Consider the following 9,850-nt stretch of genomic DNA (forward strand, 5'->3'; position numbering starts at 1 on the left):
AGAGTTGGAAGGAGATGGACCAAACTCATTTACATGCATACTTTGGGGTTCTTATCCTTGCTGGTGTTTTCAGATCCAATGGGAATCCACAGAATCCCTGTGGGATGCAGAAACTGGCAGAGAACTTTTCTGTGTAACAATGTCTCTGGAAAACTTCCACATTATTTCCAAGATTATCAATAACCGAGACACTAGACTAGCTCTGCGGCAGAGAGACAAGCTAGCTGCAATCAGGTCAGTGCAGAGAGACAAGCTAGCTGCAATCAGGTCAGTGCAGAGAGACAAGCTAGCTGCGATCAGGTCAGTGCAGAGAGACAAGCTAGCTGCAATCAGGTCAGTGCAGAGAGACAAGCTAGCTGCAATCAGGTCAGTGCAGAGAGACAAGCTAGCTGCAATCAGGTCAGTGCAGAGACAAGCTAGCTGCGATCAGGTCAGTGCAGAGAGACAAGCTTGCTGTAATCAGGTCAGTGCAGAGAGACAAGCTAGCTGTAATCAGGTCAGTGCAGAGAGACAAGCTAGCTGTGATCAGGTCAGTGCAGAGAGACAAGCTAGCTGTAATCAGGTCAGTGCAGAGATACAAGCTAGCTGCGATCAGGTCAGTGCAGAGAGACAAGCTAGCTGTAATCAGGTCAGTGCAGAGAGACAAGCTAGCTGTAATCAGGTCAGTGCAGAGAGACAAGCTAGCTGTAATCAGGTCAGTGCAGAGAGACAAGCTAGCTGTAATCAGGTCAGTGCAGAGAGACAAGCTAGCTGTGATCAGGTCAGTGCAGAGAGACAAGCTAGCTGCAATCAGGTCAGTGCAGAGAGACAAGCTAGCTGCGATCAGGTCAGTGCAGAGACAAGCTAGCTGAGATCAGGTCAGTGCAGAGAGACACGCAGCTGTGATCAGGTCAGTGTGGAACAAGTGGGTGGACCGCCTTCTCCTGTTTTACAACCCTGGGCCCAACGTTACTGTAGATTAGCAGCTTATGCCATTTAGGGTCTGCTACCCCTTCAGGCAGTACATACTGTCTAAACCCGTAAAATATGGAATAAAGATCTGGGTTGCCCGTGATGCTGCTTCATCATATGCGTGGAACTTGAAAGTGTATACAGGGAGAAGAACCAAGCGATGCGGGTTGTCCTGAACATGACACAAGGACTAAGTGGCCACAACATCACATGCGATAACTTTTTGACTTTTTGACTTTGCACACGCTGAGACAGGAGCTTCCTCTAATTTTGTGTTCACGGCCGACACGTCCCTAGTGTCCTACGTGCCAAAGAAAGGCAGAAATGTGGTACTCATGAGTACGCTGCATAGAGATGGGAGAATCTGTGGCCAGGAACATCAAAAACAGATTTTCTAATATATTACAACGCCACAAAAGGACTGGTGGACAATTTAGACAAGCCTGGTGCGGGGAGCTGCTACCGGAGGACTGGTGTGTGGAGGTGGCTCTGGATAGACCGGACCGTGCAAGCACACTGGAGCTCTTGAGCAGGCTGTGCAAGGCTGGTACCATGTAAGCCGGCCCAAGGAGACGCACTGGGGACCAGATGCGTAGAACCGGCTTCATGGCATTTGGCTCGGGCACCGGTCTCTCTAGCCCCCCCGGTAAGCACAGGGAGTTTGCGCAGGTCTCCTACCTGGCGTAGCCATACCCCCTGTAAGCCCCCCCCCCCAATACATTTTTGGGGCTGATTCCCGGGCTTCCATCCACTTCGCCGTGCTGCCTCCTCATACCAGCGCCTCTCCGCTTAACCGCCTCTAGTTCCTCCTTGGGGCGGCGATATTCACCAGGCTGAGCCCAGGGTCCTTTTCCGTCCAGTTCTTCCTCCCATGTCCAATTCTCCAAGTGGTGCAGCCTCTCCCACTGCAGCTGCTTCTGTTGCCTCTCCTTTGGCTCCTGCCTGTTAACACGCTGCTCGGTCCGTGTGTGGTGGGTGATTCTGTAACGGCGTTCTTCGTTTGTTGAAAGAGAGTCGGACCGAAATGCAGCGTGGTGGTTACTCATGTCTTTAATGAAATGAATCGCGGTACATGAAATCACTGATACAAATACAAAACAAAAAAACGGAACGTGAAACCTAATTACAGCCTATCTGGTGAAACTACACAGAGACAGGAACAATCACCCACGAAATACACAGTGAAACCCAGGCTACCTAAATACGGTTCCCCATCAGAGACAACAAGAATCACCTGACTCTGATTGAGAACCGCCTCAAGCAGCCAAGCCTATACTAGACACACCCCTAATCAACCCCAATCCCAATGCCTACAAAAACCCCAATGCGACAATACAATAAACCCATGTCACACCCTGGCCTGAACAAAATAATTAAAGAAACCCAAAATACTAAGACCAAGGCGTGACAGTATGGTGTCTATATTAACCATGTATGCTGTCTATATTAACCATGTATGCTGTCTATATTAACCATGTATGGTGTCTATATTAACCATGTATGCTGTCTATATTAACCATGTATGCTGTCTATATTAACCATGTATGGTGTCTATATTAACCATGTATGCTGTCTATATTAACCATGTATGCTGTCTATATTAACCATGTATGCTGTCTATATTAACCATGTATGCTGTCTATATTAACCATGTATGGTGTCTATATTAACCATGTATGCTGTCTATATTAACCATGTATGCTGTCTATATTAACCATGTATGGTGTCTATATTAACCATGTATACTGTCTATTTTAACCATGTATGGTGTCTATATTAACCATGTATGCTGTCTATATTAACCATGTATGCTGTCTATATTAACCATGTATGGTGTCTATATTAACCATGTATACTGTCTATTTTAACCATGTATACTGTCTATATTAACCATGTATGCTGTCTATATTAACCATGTATACTGTCTATATTAACCATGTATGCTGTCTATATTAACCATGTATGCTGTCTATATTAACCATGTATGGTGTCTATATTAACCATGTATACTGTCTATATTAACCATGTATACTGTCTATATTAACCATGTATACTGTCTATATTAATCATGTATGCTGTCTATAATGCTTGTAATTGATACGTCAACAACTAAGTATTAAGCATTTTAATGTAAATTGTTATAGTTGTATTGTGTCCCCGGTGATGCATTGGGCAGACCCCACCACCCATTGGATAGCCCTACGGTAGCGGGCAGTGCAGGTACCGTAACAGGCGGTGATACAGCCCAACAGGATGCTCTCAATTGGGCACCTGTAAAAGTTTGTGAGGGTCTTAGGGGCCAAGCCAAATTTCTTCAGCCTCCGTCAGTGATGTGTACGAGGAACTTGAAGCTTTCCACCTTCTCCACTGCTGTCCCGTCAATGTGGATAGGGAGGTGCTCCCTCTGCTTTTTCCTGAAGTCCATGATCAGCTCCCTCGTTTTGTTGACGTTGTGGGGAGAGGCTATTTTCCTGGCACCACTCTGCCAGGCCCCTCACCTCCTCTCTGTAAGCTATCTCGTCATTGTTGGTAATCAAACCTACTATGGTTGTGTTGTCTGGCCACGCAGTCATGGGTGAACACAGGAGTACAGGAGGGGGCTGAGCACACCCCTTGTGGAGCCCCAGTGTTGAGGTGTTGTTTCCTACCTTCACCACCTGGGGAGCGGCCCGTCAGGAAGTCCAGGACCCAGTTGCACAGGGCGGGGTACAGACCCAGGGCCCGAGCTTGATGATGAGTTTGGAGGGTACTATGGTGTTGAAGGCTGAGCTATTGTCAATGAACAGCATTCTGATATAGGTATTCCTCTTGTCCTGATGGGATAAGGCAGTGTGCAGTGTGATGGTGATTGCATCGTCTGTGGATCTATTGGGGCGGTAATCAAATTCAAGTGTGTTTAGGGTGTCAGGTAAGGTAGAGGTGATATGATCCTTAACTTGCCTCTCAAAGCACTTTATGGTGACAGAAGTGAGTGCTATGGGAAGATAGTCATTCAGTTCAGTTATCTTTGTGTTATCTTTCTGAATGCACTTTATCAAATCGAATGTTATGGGTCACCTTCACATATTTAGCAGATGTTATTGCATTTTTAGCTAAATGCTACACCTGTCAGGTGGATGGATTATCTTGGCAAAGGAGAAATGCTCACTAACAGGAATGTAAACTCATTTTGTGTGTATGGAACATTTCTGGGAACTTTGGGGACCAATGCTTTACATGTTGCATTTTATAGTTTTGTTCAGTCTCTTGCATTGCTTTTCAATTCCTTCCAAAGTACCCAAGTACATGAACCTGTTTACCTGTCCCCCCTCGTTGCTCCTGCTACAGGACTGTGCTCTTCTTCTATCTGGTTGTCAGTCAGTTGTGATATGGGAATGGTAGACACTAGGTGGCGGTGTTCTACACAGTGGAGGTGGTGCCTACCTCTAGTCCTCTGTGAATGCACTGTCTGCTGAATGTCTACCCACCTTGCCTCAGGTGATCAATATATTACCATGGAGAAATAAAGAGCAACAGATGCTGTGCCCTCAGAGGAAAGGAAGGAAATGACAAGGCGGATAGACACTTGAATCAATGGAAGCAGATTGATGGTGTTTACAGTGGTGTGATTGATTAAGGCGCACCATAGTGTGTGTGTGTGTGTGTGTGTGTGTGTGTGTGTGTGTGTGTGTGTGTGTGTGTGTGTGTGTGTGTGTGTGTGTGTGTGTGTGTGTGTGTGTGTGTGTGTGTGTGTGTGTGTGTGTGTGTGTGTGTGTGTGTGTGTGTGTGTGTGTGTGTAAATATGAGGTGTCGTCAGAGAATGGCAGAACAAACACTGCTGCAGGGAGATAAGACCTGTGACATAACCACTCTGGATAAAGTTTAACACGGTTAAATTCCTGCCTGCAGAACACACATATACTCACTTACCTTACACCATACATATGCCATGCACACAGAAAAATGAGTAGTGGGATCCACTCTCTAGTGGTTAGAGAGTTGGACTAGTAACCGGAAGGTTGCAAGTTCAAACCCCCGAGCTGACAAGGTACAAATCTGTCGTTTTGCCCCTGAACAGGCAGTTAACCCACTGTTCCTAGGCAGTCATTGAAAATAAGAATTTGTTCTTAACTGACTTGCCCAGTTAAATAAAGGTAAAATAAAATATAAAATAAAATAAATGTTATCTCCTGAGCTGCTGTGTTGACTTCATAAACATAGTGTGAGTTTTCTTCATTTCACTTCACCAATTTGGAATATTTTGTGTATGTCGATTACATGAAATCCAAATAAAAATCCATTTAAAGTACAGTTTGTAATGCAGCAAAATAGGAAAAACACTAAGGGGGATGAATACTTTTGCAAGGCACTTTACATAAGTAGTCTCCAAATTCAGCTGAGGTGCATACTGTTTCCATCGATCATCCCTGAGATGTTTCTACAACTTGATTGGAGTCCACCTGTTGTAGATTCTATTGATTGGACATGATTTGGAAAGGCACACACGTGGCTATATAAGGTCCCACAGTTGGCAATGCATGTCAGAGCAAAAACCAAGCCATGAAGTTGAAAGACTTTTCCATAGAGCGTCGAGACAGGATTGTGTCGAGACACAGATCTAAGGAAGGGTACCAAACTGCAGCATTGAAGGTCCCCAAGTACACAGTGACCTCCATCATTCTTAAATGGAAGATGTTTGGAATCACCAAGATTCTTCCTAGAGCTGGCTGCCTGGCAAAACTGAGCAATCAGGGGAGAAGGGCCTTGGTCAGGGAGGTGACCAAGAACCCGATGGTCGCTCTGACAGAGCTCTAGAGTTCCTCTGTGGAGATGGGAGAAGGACAACCATCTCTGCAGCACTCCAACAATCAGACCTTAATGGTAAAGTGGCTAGAGGAAGCCACTCCTCAGTAAAAGGCACATGGCAGCCCGCTTGGAGTTTGCCATAAGGCACCTAAAGACTCAGACATGAAAAACAAGATTTTCTGGTCTGATTAAACCAAGATTGAAAGTCTTGGGAAAAGCTGGCACCATCCGTAGTGAGGAGACCAAGGCGGAGCGTGATATGAATACATGTTCTATATTTAATGAAGAAAGACCACTGAAACAAACTTACAAAACAACAACGTGCCACTATATAATCTAAATGTGCAGACATAGATAATAACCCACAAAATACCCAAAGAAGATGGCTTCCTAAATATGGTTCCCAATCAGAGACAACGATAAACAGCTGCTTCTAATTGAGAACCAATCTAGGCAACCATAGACTTACATAAACACCTATATGGTAAACAACCCCATAACCATACAAAACCCCTAGACAGTACAAAAACACATACATCACCCATGTCACACCCTGACCTAACCAAAATATATAAAGAAAACAAAGAATACTCAGGTCGGGGCGTGACACTTATGGTGAAACATGGTGGTGGCAGCATCATGCTTTGGGGATGTTTTTCAGCGGCAGGGACTGGGAGACTAGTCAGGATCGAGGGAAAGATGAACGGCGCAAAGGACAGAGAGATCCTTGATGAAAACCTGCTCCAGAGCGCTCAGTTCACCTTCCAACATGACAATGACCCTAAGCACAAAGCCAAGACAACGCAGGAGTGGCTTGGGGACTGAATGTCCTTGAGTGGCCCAGCCAGAGCACGGACTTGAACCCGATCGAACATATCTGGAGAGACCTGAAAGAGACCTTCAAGTGTTTCAACAAAGTACTGATAAAGGGTCTGAATACTTATGTAAATGTGATATTTCAGCGGTGTTCACCAGGTGAAGAAGCCGCATGTGGAGGTTCTGCGCTGGCTTGGTTACGTGTGGTCTGTGGTTTAGAGGCCGGTTTGACGTATAGCCAAATTCTCTAAAACAATGTTGGAGGTGGCTTATGGTAGAAAAATGAACATTAAATTATCTCGCAACAGCTCTTTTGGACACTCCTGCAGGTCAGCATGCCAATTGCATGCTCTCTCAAAACTTTAGACATCTGTGGCATTGTGTTGTGTGACATTTTAGAGCTGCCTTTTATTGTCCCTAGCACAAGGTGTACCTGTGTAATGATAATGCTGTTTAATCAGGTTCTTGATATGCCACACCTGCCAAGTGGATGGATTATCTTGGCACTTGTTCACTAATTGGGATTTAATCATATTTGTGCAAAACATTTGAGATAAATAAGCTTTTTGTGCATATAGAAAAATTCTGGGATACTTTATTTCAGCTCATGAAACATGGGACCAACACTTTATATGTTGCGTTTATATTTTTACTTGTTTGAGAGAGCGAGATAAATAAATATTAAGAACACAATTCCTAATATTGAGTTGCACCCTCCTTTTGCCCATAGAACAGCCTTTTTGTGTCACGGCATGGATTCTACAAGGTGTCGAAAGCTTTCCACAGGGTATAGACTGTGCTTTACTCTGAAAAGTTGGGGGGACAAAATCACCTGCAGGCCAAATGCCCTAAGTGAACAAAGAGCGTTGCAATTTAGTCAAGATGGGTTTAACCGGAAGGTTTCTACGCGCTTGGTTTATAAAGTGGTGTGTGGTGTTCTTATTGAGCTGTCTGGTCTATGAAAGGTACATTTTTTTCTCTCCAAATCAAATTGTATTAATCAGGTAGACATTTTCCAGTGGGTATAAAAGGTGACATTATTGTAGTGAGGGTGTGTTTCTAGGACATTGGATCAATAGAGCCCCACTCTTAATTAGGTCTGAACGACGCACAGCCTGTGTCAACATCGCCAAATACGGATCAATAACCAAGCTTTTCAGGTTTCTGTCCAGGATGGGGGTGGTGATGTGTAAGGCAGGGGGGGCCCGGAGGGGTGCTCTGCCCTCCTTTGGATTTTGGCGTTGAACAACCTACCTGCAATCTAGAGACAAATAAAAATGTTACATAGTGGCACAGTGGCTGTCTTACATTCTCGTGCTGTCACACACCTTCCCTTATTAGATGTAGCCCCCCTGTGTGTGTTTGTGTCTGTCTGTGTGTAGAGAGAGAGAGAAAGTGTTTGTATTTGAAAATGGAGTGACTGTTAGAATGCTAGACTCTGGTTTGATAGTCATATTAGCATTGATAGTCATATTAGCATTGATAGTCATATTAGCATTGATAGTCATATTAGCATTGATAGTCATATTAGCATTGATAGTCATATTAGCATTGATAGTCATATTAGCATTGATAGTCATATTAGCATTGATAGTCATATTAGCATTGATAGTCATATTAGCATTGATAGTCATATTAGCATTGATAGTCATATTAGCATTGATAGTCATATTAGCATTTTCAATTAGCATTTTTTGTGTTGTACCATTTACATTAGCATACATGTACGTTATGATTTGATGTTCCCTATTGATATCTTTATTGATTGGTTTAATGTTATTGTCAGGCAACATGTGTTTTGTCCATCGCTCTCTCTCTATCCCTGTCTCCTTCCATCCATCCGCTAGAGAGATGAGACATTTACATTTACATTTAAGTCATTTAGCAGACGCTCTTATCCAGACGATGACGTTTGACTTCTTGACAGTGAGAACAACGTCAACACCAGTGAAGAGTGCTGAGAAAGAAAGTTTGAAAGAGGGAGAGAAAGAGAATGCCCGGGTCATCCAGCAGGTGTGTGTGTGTGTGTGTGTGTGTGCTGGCTATGTCTAAATAGAAGGGTGCTGGCTATGTCTAAATAGAAGGGTGCTGGCTATGTCTTTTTATTTATTTTACCTTTATTTAACCAGGCAAGTCAGTTAAGAACATATTCTTATTTTCAATGACAGCCTGGGAACAGTGGGTTAACTGCCTGTTCAGGGGCAGAATGACAGATTTGTACCATGTCAGCTCAGGGGTTTGAACTTGCAACCTTCCGGTTACTAGTCCAATGCTCTAACCACTAGGCTACGCTGCCACCCCGTCTAAATAGAAGGGTGCTGGCTATGTCTAAATAGAAGGTGCTGGCTATGTCTAAATAGAAGGGTGCTGGCTATGTCTAAATAGAAGGGTGCTGGCTATGTCTAAATAGAAGGGTGCTGGCTATGTCTAAATAGAAGGGTGCTGGCTATGTCTAAATAGAAGGGTGCTGGCTATGTCTAAATAGAAGGGTGCTGTCTAAACAGAAGGTGCTATGTCTAAATAGAAGGTGCTGGCTATGTCTAAATAGAAGGGTGCTGGCTATGTCTAAATAGAAGGGTGCTGGCTATGTCTAAATAGAAGGGTGCTGGCTATGTCTAAATAGAAGTGTGCTGGCTATGTCTAAATAGAAGGGTGCTGGCTATGTCTAAATAGAAGGGTGCTGGCTATGTCTAAATAGAAGGGTGCTGGCTATGTCTAAATAGAAGGTGCTGGCTATGTCTAAATAGAAGGGTGCTGGCTATGTCTAAACAGAAGGTGCTGGCTATGTCTAAATAGAAGGGTGCTGGCTATGTCTAAATAGAAGGGTGTTGGCTATGTCTAAATAGAAGGGTGCAGGCTATGTCTAAATAGAAGGGTGTTGGCTATGTCTAAATAGAAGGGTGCTGGCTATGTCTAAATAGAAGGGTGCTGGCTATGTCTAAATAGAAGGTGCTGGCTATGTCTAAACAGAAGGTGCTGGCTATGTCTAAATAGAAGGGTTAGGGCTATGTCTAAATAGAAGGGTGCTGGCTATGTCTAAATAGAAGGGTAATGGCTTTGTCTAAATAGAAGGTGCTGGCTATGTCTAAATAGAAGGGTGCTGGAAGGACAAGGGACTTGACAAAGCTTTGTCTACGTGTGTTTATGAGTGTGTGTGTCTGTGTGTCTGTGTGTGAGTGAGTGAGTGAGTGAGTGAGTGAGTGAGTGAATGAGTGATTAAGTGAGTGATTAAGTGAGTGAGTGAGTGAGTGAGTGAGTGATTGAGTGATTGAGTGAGTGAAATGAGTGATTAAGTGAG

This window comes from Oncorhynchus gorbuscha, linkage group LG19 (genome assembly GCF_021184085.1).
Source record: "Oncorhynchus gorbuscha isolate QuinsamMale2020 ecotype Even-year linkage group LG19, OgorEven_v1.0, whole genome shotgun sequence".
NCBI classification, from domain to species: domain Eukaryota; kingdom Metazoa; phylum Chordata; class Actinopteri; order Salmoniformes; family Salmonidae; genus Oncorhynchus; species Oncorhynchus gorbuscha.